At 41.4% G+C, this 15970-nt stretch overlaps 1 long non-coding RNA gene across 3 annotated transcripts in view; it reads left to right on the top strand.

Annotated features, from left to right (window-relative positions):
• The window catches only part of LOC121667787, a 60196-nt gene that overhangs the window by 37271 nt on the left and 6955 nt on the right, over positions 1 to 15970 (top strand). Inside the window, exons 1-2 of one of the 3 annotated variants that reach the window (XR_006017155.1) lie at positions 9871 to 12521; positions 12597 to 12753. This is a non-coding gene — a long non-coding RNA (uncharacterized LOC121667787). The other 2 variants (XR_006017152.1, XR_006017151.1) reach the window with 2 other exon arrangements.

Here is a 15970-nt window from a genome sequence, read left to right as displayed (position 1 = left end):
AGCTGAGAAAATTTTAATGGAAAATGGTCCAATTCTAAAGTGCTGCAATCAATATGCAATCCTTCTTACATGTTAACCGTTACCATATGGATTTAATATCACATCTGATTTACACCTAATAAAACAAGAGCCTGCCTCTAGAGTTATTCCCCTCCCCCCTCCTTTGTATTCTTTTTAGGATGGAGCATTTTCTGCTTCAGACATTACTGTGTGCTACACTTTGCTTGAGGAGCAATCCTATGGCCTTTCCCAGCTCCCCTTACCCAACTTCAGCAAAAAAACTTCCTGACCTCATTTATCTGCCAGCCTTTGACAAAGCTGGATCTGCCAGCTCTGTTTGCAGTCCCGATTCCTTAAACCTGGTGAAGAACCATGTAAGGAGCATATCCCATGGCAGCTTCCTTGGTGCAGCTAAATAATGGAATATGTTAGCAACCAGTACATCCTATTTCAGACCCTGGGTATTTTTTAGTGTATATTTTTGTGGTTTTTCTCTTCACTGCTTTGTCTCTTTAAGTTAGAATCAAGTTCAAATCTTGACTGCATAAAAAAATATATGTATTGACTTTCTTCTATTTTATTAATAAACATTTAACCCCAAGTCATTCATTCACCTTCTTCACTTGCTTTCAGAATGGTACTTTTTTATGATTTTCTCCTCAGCAGGCCTTACACCCCTCTACAGAGGCAAGCAACAAGAACTAGCTTAATCCCTCACATACTCATCTATTCTCTTTTCTCACAGCTTCCTCTGAGCTCTGTATCACACCTGACCACTCACATTGTTAGGAGTCAAAAAACACAGCAAAGGCTTGGAAAGTACCAATTATTTTAGTTGTGCTACTGAATAATGACTGGAAAGAAGATGTCTGGAGTGCATCAAAGGCCCAGTGGAGGTCTGCAGAGACGCCTGTGTTATTTTAGGGATAAATATGTGCAGCCTAAGTAATGTATAACTGCTGCATTTAAAGATCTGTGGCATGAAGAGAACACATGGTGCTTACAGTGACAGGAGCTTCAGAGCACCCTTGGCAGAGGAATAAAGTGACTAACTACAAAGCACATGGATATTTTCATGATGGAAGTTGATAATCAGCTGGAGAAGCACTAGAAGATGGATAAGAGACAGGATAAATGTAGATGGAGAGAAGCTGTAGTATTGGGGTGCTTGGCAGTGAGGTACCTTTGCTGTGCAGTGCAGGATCCCACACTCCATGGGCTCTGCCCTCAGTAGGGAGACCTGGGGAAAGGTCTTGTGCTGAGCTGGGCAGCAGGACAAGGAGAAGGGTGCATTGTCCCTACATGAGAGGGGTTAGAAACAAGCTTGGGGCTTCCCACCAGGCTGAACTGCTGGCCCAGGAGTGCCAGCAATCCCAGTAGTGCCCTGGAGAGAGGGGACTGTGGGGCAGGAATCTTTGGGAAGATGGATGTGGCTCTGCTGGGGGGGTCCAGGATGCACAGAACCAGCACCTCCTGAACTTGCAGCTGCCTTCTGGTGGTGTGTTTAAGGAGTTTTTAATTCCTCACTGAAAAAGCAGTGAGGGGCTGCAGGTTTAGATGAGTCTCTACTTCACAACCAGGAGCGGCTCATCCAAGATCAGTGATTCATCCAAGACAAGTGGTTCTTCAAGACCAATAAATCCTCTCACAGACTTGTCTCAAGTGTGTGTAATGTTGCTCTGACCTTGGCGTGTCTGATGACAAGAGTGGGCTCAGCATGAGAGCAGAAATAGGTTTGAGGAGGTCCCTTGTGTCTCTTGTTCCCCCAAAACTTCTCAGACAGGCAGTGAGGACCAAGCTGCACTCTGAGACCAGGGGGGTTGGTGTTACATGAGGCATAGTCATATTATTTGAGGCATAGTCATACTATTTAAGCGGGTGTTAGTGGAGCCTGAGATCCTGATTATACCATTTCAGTGATTAATTAATTCTTTATGGCTAGAGGTGAACTTGAAAGGAGCCTCCAGGAGGCCAGACAAGCCCCGTGCAGCCTTTGTGGCGAGAGGCAGGAGCTGTTTGGGAGCGATAAACAGCTGCACACTGTGCTGGCGTTAATGCAGCTGCCAAGAGAGTCTCTCCTATGTTAATCTATGAATTTCATAGTCCAACACTCCATTACTTATTTATAGATTTTTAGCTCTCCCTCTCCCTCCCCCCCAAGCATCTGGCTGCTGTGTATGAAACTCACGGTGGCAATTACAAAATGTCTTCTGGGAAACCTTCGCCATCCCCGCGGCTGCTGTGGCACTGCAGGACCTGGCAGGGTGTGTGTTGGATGGGCACCTGCTGGCTCAGGAGCACCTGCTGAGCACCCAGTGTCACCCAGGGCCCACCCCACTCTCTGGTTCAAGTTGTACCAGAGCTGGGACCAGTTGCTGTGCCAGGGCGCACGATGGGACCCATGGGCAGGGACCATTTCCTCTGGCAGCAGTAACAGAGGTCTCTGTTACACCACATAGGTGGCTTTGGTCCTCCCTAGTGCTCAGGTCAGAAATAGAAACAAATCAGATAATCTATTTTGTGTCTGATGCACCATTTTCTCCCACGTGCAGTTTTTTTGTTCCTCACTGGGGCAATGATCCCACACGTGGCAATTTGCTCCTCTCAAGACCTGTCCTCGGGGCTGCCTCTGGGCTGCGGTGGGATCACAGCATGTGCTGTGCAGGGGTGTCTCTGAAATGATTCTGTGCATGTATTCCAAGCTTTTGATTCTTGCTGTGAGGTACGTCTGAGCTGGCTGTTTCACTGACCACAAGAACTGCGATCCTCTTTGGAGCCCTGAGAGAGAAAAGGCAGCTCTGAGACTGTGACCCATGCTGGAGTCTCTCTGGCTACTGGCATTTCCAGATGTGTCGCAGGACTCCAGAGGAAAAGGGAGTCAAAGCACTGCTGCTGCTGCGAGAGATTCAATGAGGGAAGCAATCTTTTGAAGATAAATGTGTTCCATATGCAGTAGGGGGTTTGGAGGGTAACTGGCACCTCTAATAACAGCCAGAAGGAAGCAGACAGTGAGGAGAGAGCCCAGCCATGCTCATGTGCCCACAGGAGGTCACGCACATTATGCTTTCTGCCAGGCGAGATTTCTCTGTATGTTTCAAAGGTAGCCTCAAGAAAACATGTTTTTCAGCAGGCAAGATGTGAAGCTAAAAATGCAAAGAATAAAAACTGCACAGTCACTGGCAGAGGTCAGCATTCACTACCTGTTATCACGTTGTGCTTTCTAATGTGTCTCTGTTATTTCCACGGCGTGTGCCGTGCTGGACTGCAGAGATCTTGGTTGTGGCAGTTCCTTTCCTTGCAGTGTTGATGGAGGGTTCAAGGGCCTGACATCCAGCTGATACCTGGGCCCTCAGTGTGAGTGCAGAGGCTTTAAGAGCAGCTGCCTCACAGTATTTTATTTTACCTTGCAAGTGCTTCAGCTGGGACATGTTATCCTGCAAAGCTCTTTGTCATTTTAGCACTTCTGCTTTATCCGCACTTGTGTTCTCGTTGAATATATTTGTGGTGTCTAGGTGTTACTGCTGGCACCTTTGTATTTTCCTGAAGCTGAAGGGTACCACTTTAGACCTGTAGATATATCACTTTTTCTCCAATGTATTTTTAATGATTTGTTTTAAAAGATATGACTGTTGTCTCAAAGATGATTGCAGAACTGTTCTGATGCTGTGTACAAAATTGGTATGGAATATTCTTCTATGGCTTTGTGAGTACTTCATAAGTGAATTTGATTTTTTGTTGTCCAGTAATTTTACAAGTATTTTTATATAATTGTTTTACTTACAGAATAATTAAAAGAATATTAAAAACCCTCCTTTTTTCTAGTCCAAGCACATTTGCAAGTCTTAATAGGAAGTTCAGTGGCACGAGCTGAGTAAAATCTAAAATCCTTGTTTAGCAGCTTTAATGCTACTCTGAAAAGATCTGCACAGTTAAAGAGCTCTCTGGACCTGTCAAAACCTCTGTCGTAGTCATAATTTTATTTATTTTACTGCATTATTCAAGTTCTTTGAATTCAAGTCTTCTGCACAGGAGAGCTGTATCTCATCATGCCATGAGCTGAGTAGGTGAGATACACTCATTTTCCTCTAAGGAGGTGTTTCAGAAGGAGAAATAATCAGTGGAGGAAGAGAATAATTTCCTAAGTTTTGATGCTTTTGTTACACCACTGTCATCTTCCAAATTCAAGAGTTCCATCTAGAGGAATCCTATTTCAGGAGCTTGGTTTTGCTGGCCTCAAAGTGTGTCATGTTCTGTGGCTGAAAATAGATTAATTTAGTCTCCTTTCTCAGTTTTCTGTGTTGAATACCTGTGAATTTCATTGTTTCTGCCTGGCAGTTTTTGAAACAACACTTCAATGTCAGTATTCTCTGCTTACATTTAAAATGTCGTTTCCATGTTTCTGTTTATTGAGTGTGCAGAAGAGAGAGAGAAATTTTATTCATGTCTGACTGTCTCTTATGAATTTGTAGCCCAGGAAGTTACAAGCGTCAGATTTTCCAATCAATAGAAATAAAATATATACTTGAGCAAAAAAATTTAGAGTAACCGAGCAGACTCTGGCAACACTGAAACTATGTAATAATATAGAAACTGCTGAATGCAGACAGACCCACTGAGAACTAATATTTCTGCAAATAGATATAAATCTTTGTTCAGTTTGTTTTAGGAGTCACTGTTTCCAAGTCTTTTTTTCTTAATGTGTAGAGAAATCTGGAAAAAAAATCCAGCTGAAATGCCAACAGAAGCAATTTGCTGTGATCCTTTCAGGGTTAGGAGTTAAATTCCTGTTGTTTTTTTATCCAATGAACCCTTTGAGACCCTCTTGTGGCTCGGATACTCCAGTTTATATTTTTAAATATTCTTTGTCAAACAGAGATTAAATACCTTGGTAATGTTTAATAATGAAGACTCATATCTGAAATTATACTGGCATGATCTTTGTATTCAGATGTGTGGAATTTGTCTAAGACAGAAGCCAGTCAGAGAGAAAAGTTTTGGCTTTTAAAATCACATTAGCAAAAGCATTGCACAGTGCAATGGATGGCAATGAGCTGAAGAAATCCCACTGTTTATGCTGCGAAACTTGAACTTTGCTGTTGTAGCTTAACTTGATTAAAACAAAGCAAAACAAACCAAAACAAAACCGCTGGGAAGTGTGTTGTGGCTCTACTTTCCCGAGCAAAAGGAGCCATACCCTCCAGATCCATACCTGTGCTGAGAGTGTAGCAGCACCCCTGTGCTGTAGGATCCCTGCCAGTGTGGCTGTCTTAGCCAAGCCTTGCTCTGATCACTCTTTGAAGAAAACCCTTTGAAGAAAACTGCTTGAAAAGCAGCGGTACAGAGGTGAAATGCATGAGGGGGCTACGCTGGAAAACCAAGGGCAGGGCAGCGAGGCTGAGGCTGTAAAAGCAGCTTACCCAGGTGATGCCTGGATGGCTCAGGGAAAGGAAACCAAGAGGACTCTGCAGCTGAGTTCTGTGGAAGGGCCTGAAGTATGAAATGCTAAGAATGAGTCCCTCAACAGCAATCCTGTGTTGGAAATGCCTGACTGGGACAGCCCAAAATGGAGCTTGCAAGGCAATGCCCTGGGAGTTAACTGGGATGAATGATCAGGAGTGATCGGTGACTGCACTGGGTCCTTGGGTGTCTTTTATTAGAAGTAGAGATTTCCCTTTACTGACATGGTTCATGTAAAAAACATAAATACCTTTGAACAGATAAGCAACATGAACTCAGCGGAGCACAGCAGGTAAAATGCATTTCTTCCCTCAGTTATGTTTTTTTTTCTTTCAAGCTCAAAGTAGCATGAATGAATTTTTACCTAATTACTTGAATTTACCCAATTAATTAGAAACCAGATCTTATTTCTGATTTTCAGCCTAAGGCTGATTTAAATTTTGATTATGTATTTACAAAAAGCAGAGCTTCTTTACAGTTTTCTTTAGTTTCTTTTTCTGCCAGCATTTTCTGAAAGTTTTAGATGTCATTATGAAGACAAATTAAAGTACCTCAGGCTTAAATTTGTTTGTGCCTTTAATGAAGTCACATTGTGGTATGCAATCACAAGTTATTTTATCTAATCTGACACCTGCCACCTTGTTTCTGCCAGTGTTGACTTTAGAGTTTATTGTAGTTTTCCTTAACTTTGTCCTCTTCATTTTGTAGCTAGCTTTGCAGTTGGGTAATTTTAGGAATTCAGCAGATGCAAAAATGTAAGTTTTCATGGTTTTTATTACCTGTTACACTGTGCTTATGAGATGATAACCACATGGATGTTTCTGAGCAATTGCACGCCATTGACTGTGGTGAGAGGTTTGCTTAGAAGGTATTTCATGTTCTGCTTAAAAATGTGGATGGTTTTAAAAAGATGCCTAAGGACTACTGAAGTCTTCTGCTCCTCAGTGTCCAGAATTGGGATGGTGAAATTATTGTTCAGTGTCTGCAGAAGGCCAAATTAATGGACTTGCCCAAAAGTATTCAGAAATAATTTGCCCAGTGAAGAACTTTTTGTTTGTTTTATTTATCTGTGCATCTATTTGGTTTACTCACTAAGCTTAATTTCATCAATTTTCACTGACGGTTCTTGTCGCATTGTAGGGATGAAACAAAAGAAATGTCTTGGGGATACTGAACATTCTCAAAAGATAACCTATCAAATTTAAAGGGAAGGGAAACCCCGTCTCCTCCTCTGTAAAATTTACATATCAGGGACAAGATTGGAGCAAGTTGTGGATAGGCAAACAACCCTAGGGACCAAAAAAGCACTAGTACCTCAATGAAGCCTAAGGACCAGAAAGACGTGAGTACATCAAGCCAGAGAGACATTATGAACTCAACCAACATGGTGACTACTTTACCCCAACACAGAATAAGTAAATTCAAACCAAAATGTAATTACTACAGGTTTTTTTCACTTTCCTTTGAGCCTCACATTGGGCGCCACTAAATTTGTTCCAGTTTGGTCAAATTTAGAAATATATCCTCTGAGAGAAGGCACAATCACCCCTTCCCCCACAAGGTTCGGGGAAAAAAAAATTTTCCTCAAAGGAAAGTGAAAGAGATAAAAACTATTTATTTAACAAACACACAGGAAAAGAATAATAATGCTAAATAACAAAATCTTTCGCTGTGGAGGAAAAATCTGTGAAAGTGTTCGAGTCCTCCCTTTGGTCTCCTTGGAGCTGGGGCTTGGGCCAGGGCCAGGCCCTCTGTGGTCGGTGGAAAGTCCTCCCAATGTGTTCTGATATTGAAGCAATCCACAGAAAAAGGGAAAAATCTGAAATTCCAGGGAAGGGAAAAAAAGTTCAACTCTCAGTCTCTCTCCGGAGAAGAAGAAGAAGAAACTGAAAAAGAAAAAAACTGGCTGAAAGCTGGCTGGGAAAACGAAGTTGCTATCTCTGTGTGACCTTGAACAAGCTGCAAACTGCTTTGAAAAAGTTTTGCTCGGGTTTTTTCCTTCCCCCTCTCAGGCTCAGTTTAAAGGCATAGAAAGGCACAAGAATTAATTTCTGGGCATAGGGCAGCGATATGGGATACACATCATAAAGTCACCCCAAGACAACAAGTAATACTATTTGCTCAGTATAATTTCAGGAAGGACTGTGATCCATAAAGAAGCTCCCAAACAAGGTAACGGTAAAGAAGATTTAATTGTAACAATTTATTGTTCTTCAAAATAATGAGGCTGTTTAATAAAGATGAAACTAGGACTAAAAATCCCAGAAGCAGGCAGTGCAAAGTCTGCATTGTCCTTAGTTTTAGCCCACGTCCATCATCCATCAGCTGAAGTTCCTAATTAGCTGTCATGTGAAATGTCACTCCTGAGTGCGCATTTGCTTTTTGTACAATGGCATTTTCACTGAAACCTGCTGCCCATTGAATGTTAAGTTGTGGTCTAAACTCAGAAGTCCAACCCAGAGAAGCATTTAAATATACTTTTAAATTAAATTAGGCACAGTTTAAGTGTTCCTTAGTTGGGACCCAGGAATTGATCTTCGAATCTCCCATGCCTGGTGACTCATCCTACAGAAGCCCAGTTTTTTGAGGCAGTAAACAGCTGATTGGTACAAAGTGCAAACTGCCCTCGTCTGAACTGCAGAGAAACCTCAGGAAGGTGGACTGATGCTTCCATAAATATAAAGTGGAAAATGAATTTTTTTTCCAGTGGGAAGTGTGTAATTTAATCAAGGTGGAAACATCACATAGGAATGTGCTGTTTTCAGGATAATTTTTGTTTTTAGAAAACAAAATCAGCAATTCAAGTATTTTCACTGCTGAGTCTTAGAGTCTCAATGTTTAAAGGGGAAGTTTTTTACACGAACATTCATGCAGGATCAGGCTATAGCTGGCATTTGAAAGAGAATGAATGAATTAGTAGATGCTACCAAATATAATTTGTAAAGAATTCCCTTCCTGAGAAAGCAGCAGAATTTAAATGACTGCTTGAGTACATTCATTGCCAGCATCTGCTAAGAATATTCATAAAAGGAGATAGGCTAGAAGTGAATTTCAGGATGATCTTTGGAGGCTGAGGCCTTCGCTTTCCATTAGATGGCAACAAGGGCAGAGCTAGGGGACTTTTATGTAAGTTTGATTAATATAATCCCCCAGATATGCATATAATATATTATGTATCTCCAACCATCAAAGTAGGATAGAATTAGAAACAGGACAGGTGATGTACTTTACCCTTTTACTAAACTTCTCATGGGGTTATACTGGGTGAGGAGATCACTTTTAAACCAATTTCTCCCCCAGGTTCTTGGGAAAAAATATTCTGTATCTTCATTGTCAGCATGACCAGTGAGAAACTTCTGTTCAATTTTGCCTATTTTGAGTTATGAATGCACAAAACTTTTAGTATGGAAAGTCACAAATTTCTTATTCTGTGGTCTGAAAGAGCAGCTCCTCCTAAAACCTGCAACTTTCAAATATTTTCCTCTGATTGGGATCTAACCATGGGGCTATGCAGAGAGGAATGTGCTGAAGCATTCTAATGAAATGAACTTTAAAGCGAAAATTTTTCTGAAACCTTAAATAATAGATAGCTCCTGTGACTGTATTATTATTTACTTACAAGTCAGATGACTCTTTGTTTTTGCCTTAGCATCGTGTGGCTGAACTTAACTGCAAAAGCAAAATGATGGAACAAGATGGAACATGCAGGATGCTTCAAATATTGCCAAACATTTTCTGTAAGATCTATCTAGTTAGAAGTTAGTTCTCTATGTAGTAGCAGACAACAGATGTCTCCAGAAGTAAAGTAGCTTTTCTTTCACCGTTTTTATCTGCATAGGCTGGATCTGGATTCTGACCATGTAAATGTATTTTCTGTAGCATTAGTATAGTTATACAAATATATATCATATATACTTGGGCAAGTTTCCCTTCTTTTAATCAAACTAATTACAAACTCCTAATTCTTTTCTTACTGTTTGTCACTTCAAAATGAAAAATGTAATAACAATAGTAGTATCAGTAAGAATAAAGGACTTCATGCTAATGGTCCACAGGGACTTTATAACGTGGAGAAAAACCCAACCATTTTAATTTTTTCTGCATTTGGCTTTGTTTCAGCTTCAGAAATTAGCTGTAGGGTTGCAGATGAACATACACCAGCCAGAAAGTTGCATTCCACCAAGTGAACCTCACCTCAAATGACCCTGGTGTTGTACAGCAGCATCTTTCAGACAGAAACACTTCCAGAGCAGGAGGATGATGTAGACCACCTTAGAACTCTGTGAAACTCTCAAGGGAAGGCCTCCATCTCCAGATCTGAAGCCAGTGAGTGGTGCTTGCCTATTGTTAGTGGAGGGAGTGAGGATCCTGTGATTACTCTGACATGTTCAATAATGTAGCCTGCTGCAATGGTTTTTTGTTTGACATCTTTGGTTACTCATTACCAATTTTCAAAGGTGGGCTTTTCAATGTAGAACAGTCCTCGAAAAATTAACCATTCCAGAGGATCTCAGGACACGTTGATGCAGATCTTTAGCTTCTTTCCCTTGTGTTTGGACAAATATCTCATCGTAGGTCACTCACAGCAACTGAAATAATAGAAGGTGATCCTTCTCCTGTTCTCAATGCAAGTATTTAAGGGGTAACATGCAGCTTTATTTCTCTCCCAAAACATGTGGGAGATTTTTTTCCCCCTCTGGTGGTAATTTCTACTTTTCTTGCCATCTTCTCTGAAGTATTTAAAAAATTAATCCCAAGGATATTCAAAGCTAACAACAGCGAGAGGGTGCAGAATGCTGCTAAAGCTTTAAATTCTCCACACCAGGTCCTTGTAGCTTTAACTAATGAATGCCCACAGCACCTCCGGAGCTGCAGCTTGCACTGCAGTTGTTGCAGTGCATTTTGTTGTCTGGACCCCATCATAATTCATAAAAATCAACACACAGATATTCAAAGTAACTGAACCTGTGTCATGTACAGGAGCAGCCAGCTGGTGACTGGGCACTAGGATGAAAGCTTAGGAACCAGGGATCTGATTTCAGATCTGTGTTATGGGAATTGTTATGGCTTTTCTGTTTCCTAACGCCTGAAGTACTTTCTGATTATGCATGTATATGTCAGGGCAGAACGTGGACATGCACCAGCCCCTCTAGCATTTCTGTTCTTTGTAAAAACCCCAGGCCTGGCAGGCTGAGCAGAGTGGTGGTGGGCTGTGGATCAGCAGAGAATGAGGATTACGGGGCTCATATCCTGGCTGTTAAATCAGTAGCACCTGTCTAGTAAGCCTAGACACAGCTAATTACTGTAGGGCAAGTCCTTTTTCCTCTGTTTTGCTTCCCCTTTTTAATCACCTCATATTTTTTTATTGTATGTGCTAGAGGACAGAGAGAACAAATGTTGCTTAACAGTGTGGACAGGAGTTTAGCATGACTTTAGTTGTTGTAAAGCCTGGAGTGACTTGGTAGAACTTCCCAAGAGACAACCACTACAACTTGAGGCAAGGCAGCACTGTTCTGTATCCTCTATAAATCCTACTCTGCCACACTTTTTAGATATTTTAAATATACCTTAGAGATGCTCAAACAGTGTATTAACACTGTGCTTTCCTTGTATACATCAATATGTAAGCAACTAAGGAAGTTCCTGAGTTACCATGGAGCTGAACTGCACAGATCTTGGGAGACAGTGAAAACCAATAAAGCAGAATGAGAGAATAACTCCCTGGGAACTGGATTTCCAAAGAGCAAATAACTGAACGCTGCATCAAATATACTTTTACCCCTTTCTTAAAAGACAGCAGATGTGGATGAACTTTGCTAGTCAGATTCCTTTGCCAGACACATCCGTGATGTAGAGCTTAGGTGTTTTTTTCAGAGAAAATACAGCCTAGGATTTCCCCTGAGGTGAATTTCTGATGCCTTTTTGTCTCTGTTGGACTCTGATAGAAACTCTTTACTTGAACACATGCAATTTCTTCCTTCTTTAATCCTGGCAAGAACTTCCCCCAGTGCTCTTCATCAGGGGCACTGCTCTTTCAAAACAAACTTTGAGCACACACACTCCTCTTGGGCAGCTGCAAGTGCAGGAGAAAGGGAAGAGTGTTCCCTCCTGAGCAGTTCAGGGAATGCAAGCATCCTTAGGAGAGGGTGGGATTTGTTTTGCTACGTGTGGATGCTTTCATGTGAGCAAGAGGTCCAAGTCACTGGAGAGAAACACCTGCATTTAAGTTTCTATGTTTGGCTGAGATGAACAGCAGCAGAGACCCCCCATCACTGTATTGATCACCTTGCATCGATTATCAGACCTTCAGATCCCAGTTCTGCTTGCCCACAGCAGCGCCTGGACCCCCTGTCTGGTTGCACTGAGCATTTTATCCTGGATGTTCACATGGCCATGGACTTGTTCCTTGATTGACAGGATCCCCTCTTGCCACAATCACCTCTTCTAAAACCATTTAATTCTGCTTCTTAAATTCTGAATCTGGGGAGGGAAGATAAAACTTGAAGGATGGGAGTGGGGGCTCGAAGATCCCTGGAGACGAGAATGTTTCATTCTGTCTTGACAGAAGTAAAATGTAGAAAAAGCTGTTATTGTTCTGTTTCTTCTGGGCATTTTATATATGACTGGGTGGATTAATTTGTTTTCCAACCCAAGCAGCTTTGTTATCCAATTTAGCATAAATTCCTATGTGTATTGGGAGAAAACAGCCATACTCCAATGGATTTTCTCAAAATGCCTCAGAAAACCTACAAGCAAATTCCATAGAAATGTCAAAAATTTTTAACAAGGCTAGAAATGACTTAATAATCAGAAGTAAATATTATGAATGCTTGTCAGTCATGTATTTCAGGAGAATTAACTGGCTAATCAGATTTTAACTATTTTTTTTCTTATGAACAACAGAACAATCTGAAATATTGAAATATTCCTCCCCCAGAAGAGCTGAAACCAAGCTTCTGGTTAAATTACTGTCTGCGTTGGACTTCTTGATCATATAGAAAGAACAACTAAAAGTCTACAAGAAAGCTGTATGAAAACCCTGCAAATCAATAGATCCTACTCTTGTATGTTTTGTTGTCCTAGAAATCATGGGGAATGTTTGAAAATGGAACAAATATAATTTAATATTTTTTTTACAGGAACAGGACAAGAAGGAAACGATTTGGAAGAAAACAAAGACAAACATCTGTACCTCAAAGAAGTTTTTTTCAGGGGTCTGCATGAGAAGCCTGCTCCCAGGAAGTTGGATGTCTGAGACCACTTGGCCTTTTCGCAAGAAAAGGGAAAAACACCCAGGTAAAGGCTACAGGCACTTCGTAACTTCTACTGCACTGGCTCATCATAAAAACCCATGGAGGCTGTCTAGCTATCTTGGGAAGCATCTAACCCTCATTACTCTGAAAACTGGTCCTTCTAGGTTCCCTTAAACCAGTGGACTGGAGGATTATGTTCAGTGCAGTGGGGAAGTTCTGCTCGCTGCTGATCGACCGTGGCAGGCGGCAGGACCCTGCCCTGAGGAGGAGGAGGGAGGAACACGATGCTATTTCTGAACTTCATAAAGCTTCCCCGTAATCCATCATGAAAATTAGTGGATCATGAGGGATATCAGTTAATTTAGCTAGAGTTCAGCTGAGTTTGTGTTTCCTAGAGAAGAATTTTTACAGCATCCATTAGGGATTTTTTAATTATTTTCAGTGAAGGAGATCATGGAGGTTCCTGTTCCCTTCTTAAGAGCCAGTAAAACAAACAAACAGCAAAATTCACTTTGCCTTGAACAATTTGCTAACTATGAACAAGTGCAGAAATCAGCAAATGGATTCAGCAAGCAGGCTGGGGAAGCATAAAGTAACAGCCAGACAGTTATGACCAGCATGAGATTATTATGATCAACAATCTAAATTATTATTGTACATCCCTAAGTAGCCTATTCTGGCAGCCCCATAATGTATGTAACACACTGCACCTTCTGCTGCTCCATATCTTTATAATTGGTTGCCAGTAATTTCTGTTTTCATCACGGTATTTGGTGCATTTTTGATTGTTTCTTCTGCTGAATGCAGGCAACAGATAAAATTTACATTCACAGCACTTGCAGTTGCCTGGCTTCTGCAGAATTTTTAAATTCCAGCAGTTGAAAAATAATCTTGATTTAAGTTTAAAATAAGTAAGATACAATTAATATAATTTAATTGACCATCAAAAAGCTTGACTTCAAAGGAATTAAAATCCTCTCTAACTTATATTGTCACCTCACAGTCCATTTGCTATAATTTGAGCACTTTTATCAACGGATAATCTTACCAAAGGCTTCATGGACATGAGAGATGATTAAAAATAGAAGATCAAAGCACATAAACAAATCCTGTTAACAAACTCTAGCAAACGGGGATTGTTTTATAGCTAAACATGAAGCCAACTCAAACAAATATTTGGAAACACTGAAGAGGGATCCCACTGTAGCTTTTGGCAGGGTGTGCTTTATATATTATGAAGATGTTTTTGTGCTGTTGTCACTGCTCTGACCAGAAGCCACATGTGAGGACCATCATTGCACCTCCCTTCTCTCCCACCAACATTTTCCTTTCTCAGTGCTCTTCCTCAAGACAGCCTCACAAATCAGGAGCTACATTCAATAAAGAAGCAGCAAGATTCTTTAAAAATATTGCATTAAGCTCCTCAGTGCAACATCAATACACGGAGTTCCTGCTGGGAAGAGGGACAACTTGATCAACTTCATTTCCCACAGTGGAGTACCAGTTATCTGTGGGGTTTAACAAAGTTTCTCATGCCTTCCAGAAAAGGTTCAAGAAGCAGAATTTGCACTATGGGGTTTTGTAAATCCTTTTGCCACTAATGTTACTGCTATGAAACAAACCTTTTGAGGTAGCATGTGAAGGCTGTGACTAATTTGCCTTTGCCCATGGTTAAGTGATACAAACTGCTTCCCTGGACTCAAAATAATAGACTGAAATATTCCCATTTCCTGCAGATGAGTGAAAATAAACAGATGCAATCTGAGCTGAAAGAACGTAAGTAGAACAGGCCTTCATTTGTAGGGGAAAATAAACTTTGCTGATCCCGTAGGCCTGGAACTATAAACAGCATCCTTCTTCTCCCAGGGCAGTGTATAATGTGAATGCATGGTTTGAACATCCTCAAAATAAACAGCTAATCACCCTTTCTGGCCTAATTAGGTTATACTCTGGCCGCTGGCTCTAGGTCTCATGAGAAGCGGCACTGAGGGAAACCCTGCTCCTCTCTCCCAAGAAAGAGAGCCTGTCCAACTCTCTCTTTGTTAGTTAACATTTGCTCCTTGAGGATATCCACCTCGGGGATCTTCCTTGAAAGCTTGGCAGATCCAAGGGCAAGAATATTCTCATCGCTTTCTGCCGAGAACAGGGCTAACCTTTTCCTTTTCTTCCTCTCTCTGCTCATTGCACAGCTGCAAAGGGAGGATGAGCAAATAATATTTTTTATTCTTTTTTTAAAATTTTTTTTCTGGATTTGGACTGTCTGCCTGTTCGGTGTGTATCAGCAAGTTGTAACTGGTTAGATTTTTTGCACAGACACTTAATTCACTCTTTGCAGAAAGGGGATTTATCCTCAGTACAGCTGTGAGTGTCCACTGCAAATGGTTACTAAACAATCTGTAAAGATTGCATGGGGCCCCTGTTGTTATTACTACAGTATTGCAGACAAGGGACTGGAGCACAGATGTGTTGTGAGGCCTGCCCAAGGTGACATGTTGCAAGGAAAGACCCAAGAGGTCAGAAGTTGCAGACTGAAGCTCACAGGCTGGATCCTGCACTGCTGAGTCCTTTATGGGGCTGCTGTGAGTGCTGGTGCACTTCAGGTGCTGCCTGTGATTAATAGCAAACAGAATTAGTGCTGGGAGAAATCAGTAGCAAAGACCAACTAGACCTTTAGGCTCTAGTTTATCAAGGCTTTCTGGGCTGCAGCCTAGGGCCTGTAAGAAGAGAAAGATCTGACCAGATTCAGAGCATTTCCATATTTGCACTTTTCTAGATTTCTCTGAAAGTATGCTCAGATCTTGAAATATGTTCCCATTTTTCATGGCTCTTTTAACACAGTTGTTCTTCTGTATCAAAACCAGACCATCCTACCTTTAATCCCCCTTTCAAAGTTTCTTTTCATCTTTAGAATAGCTAAAGGTGCTCTGAGGACTGTTTAAACTGTAATTCTCGAGGTGCTAATTTCCTCTCTTCTCCTTTCTGATGACGCTTGCAGTGGGGCAGAGCTGCTGAGGATGCCAGCAGAGCCCATCTTTCCCAAGCTGTCCATAGATGGGTACCAGCCTGGCTGTGGCCAGTTTCCTTTCTTCTTGGCCCCAATTCAACCTCCAGTGAGTGCAGGAAGCAGTTACTGCATCCAGCACTGGTTCTATAGGCACAGACCCTTTTTTACTGCCCTTTCCCCAAACTGAGAAGTGATTAGCACAAACCCTAGAACTGAACTTCTGCTCCTTTGAGCCTCTCAGATCTATACCCTCTCA

Source organism: Corvus kubaryi, unplaced genomic scaffold (genome assembly GCF_017639235.1).
Source record: "Corvus kubaryi isolate FWS band 111438036 unplaced genomic scaffold, C.kubaryi_AGA036_p1.0 133, whole genome shotgun sequence".
NCBI classification, from domain to species: Eukaryota; Metazoa; Chordata; class Aves; order Passeriformes; family Corvidae; genus Corvus; species Corvus kubaryi.
This window is presented reverse-complemented; position numbering and strand designations above follow the sequence as displayed.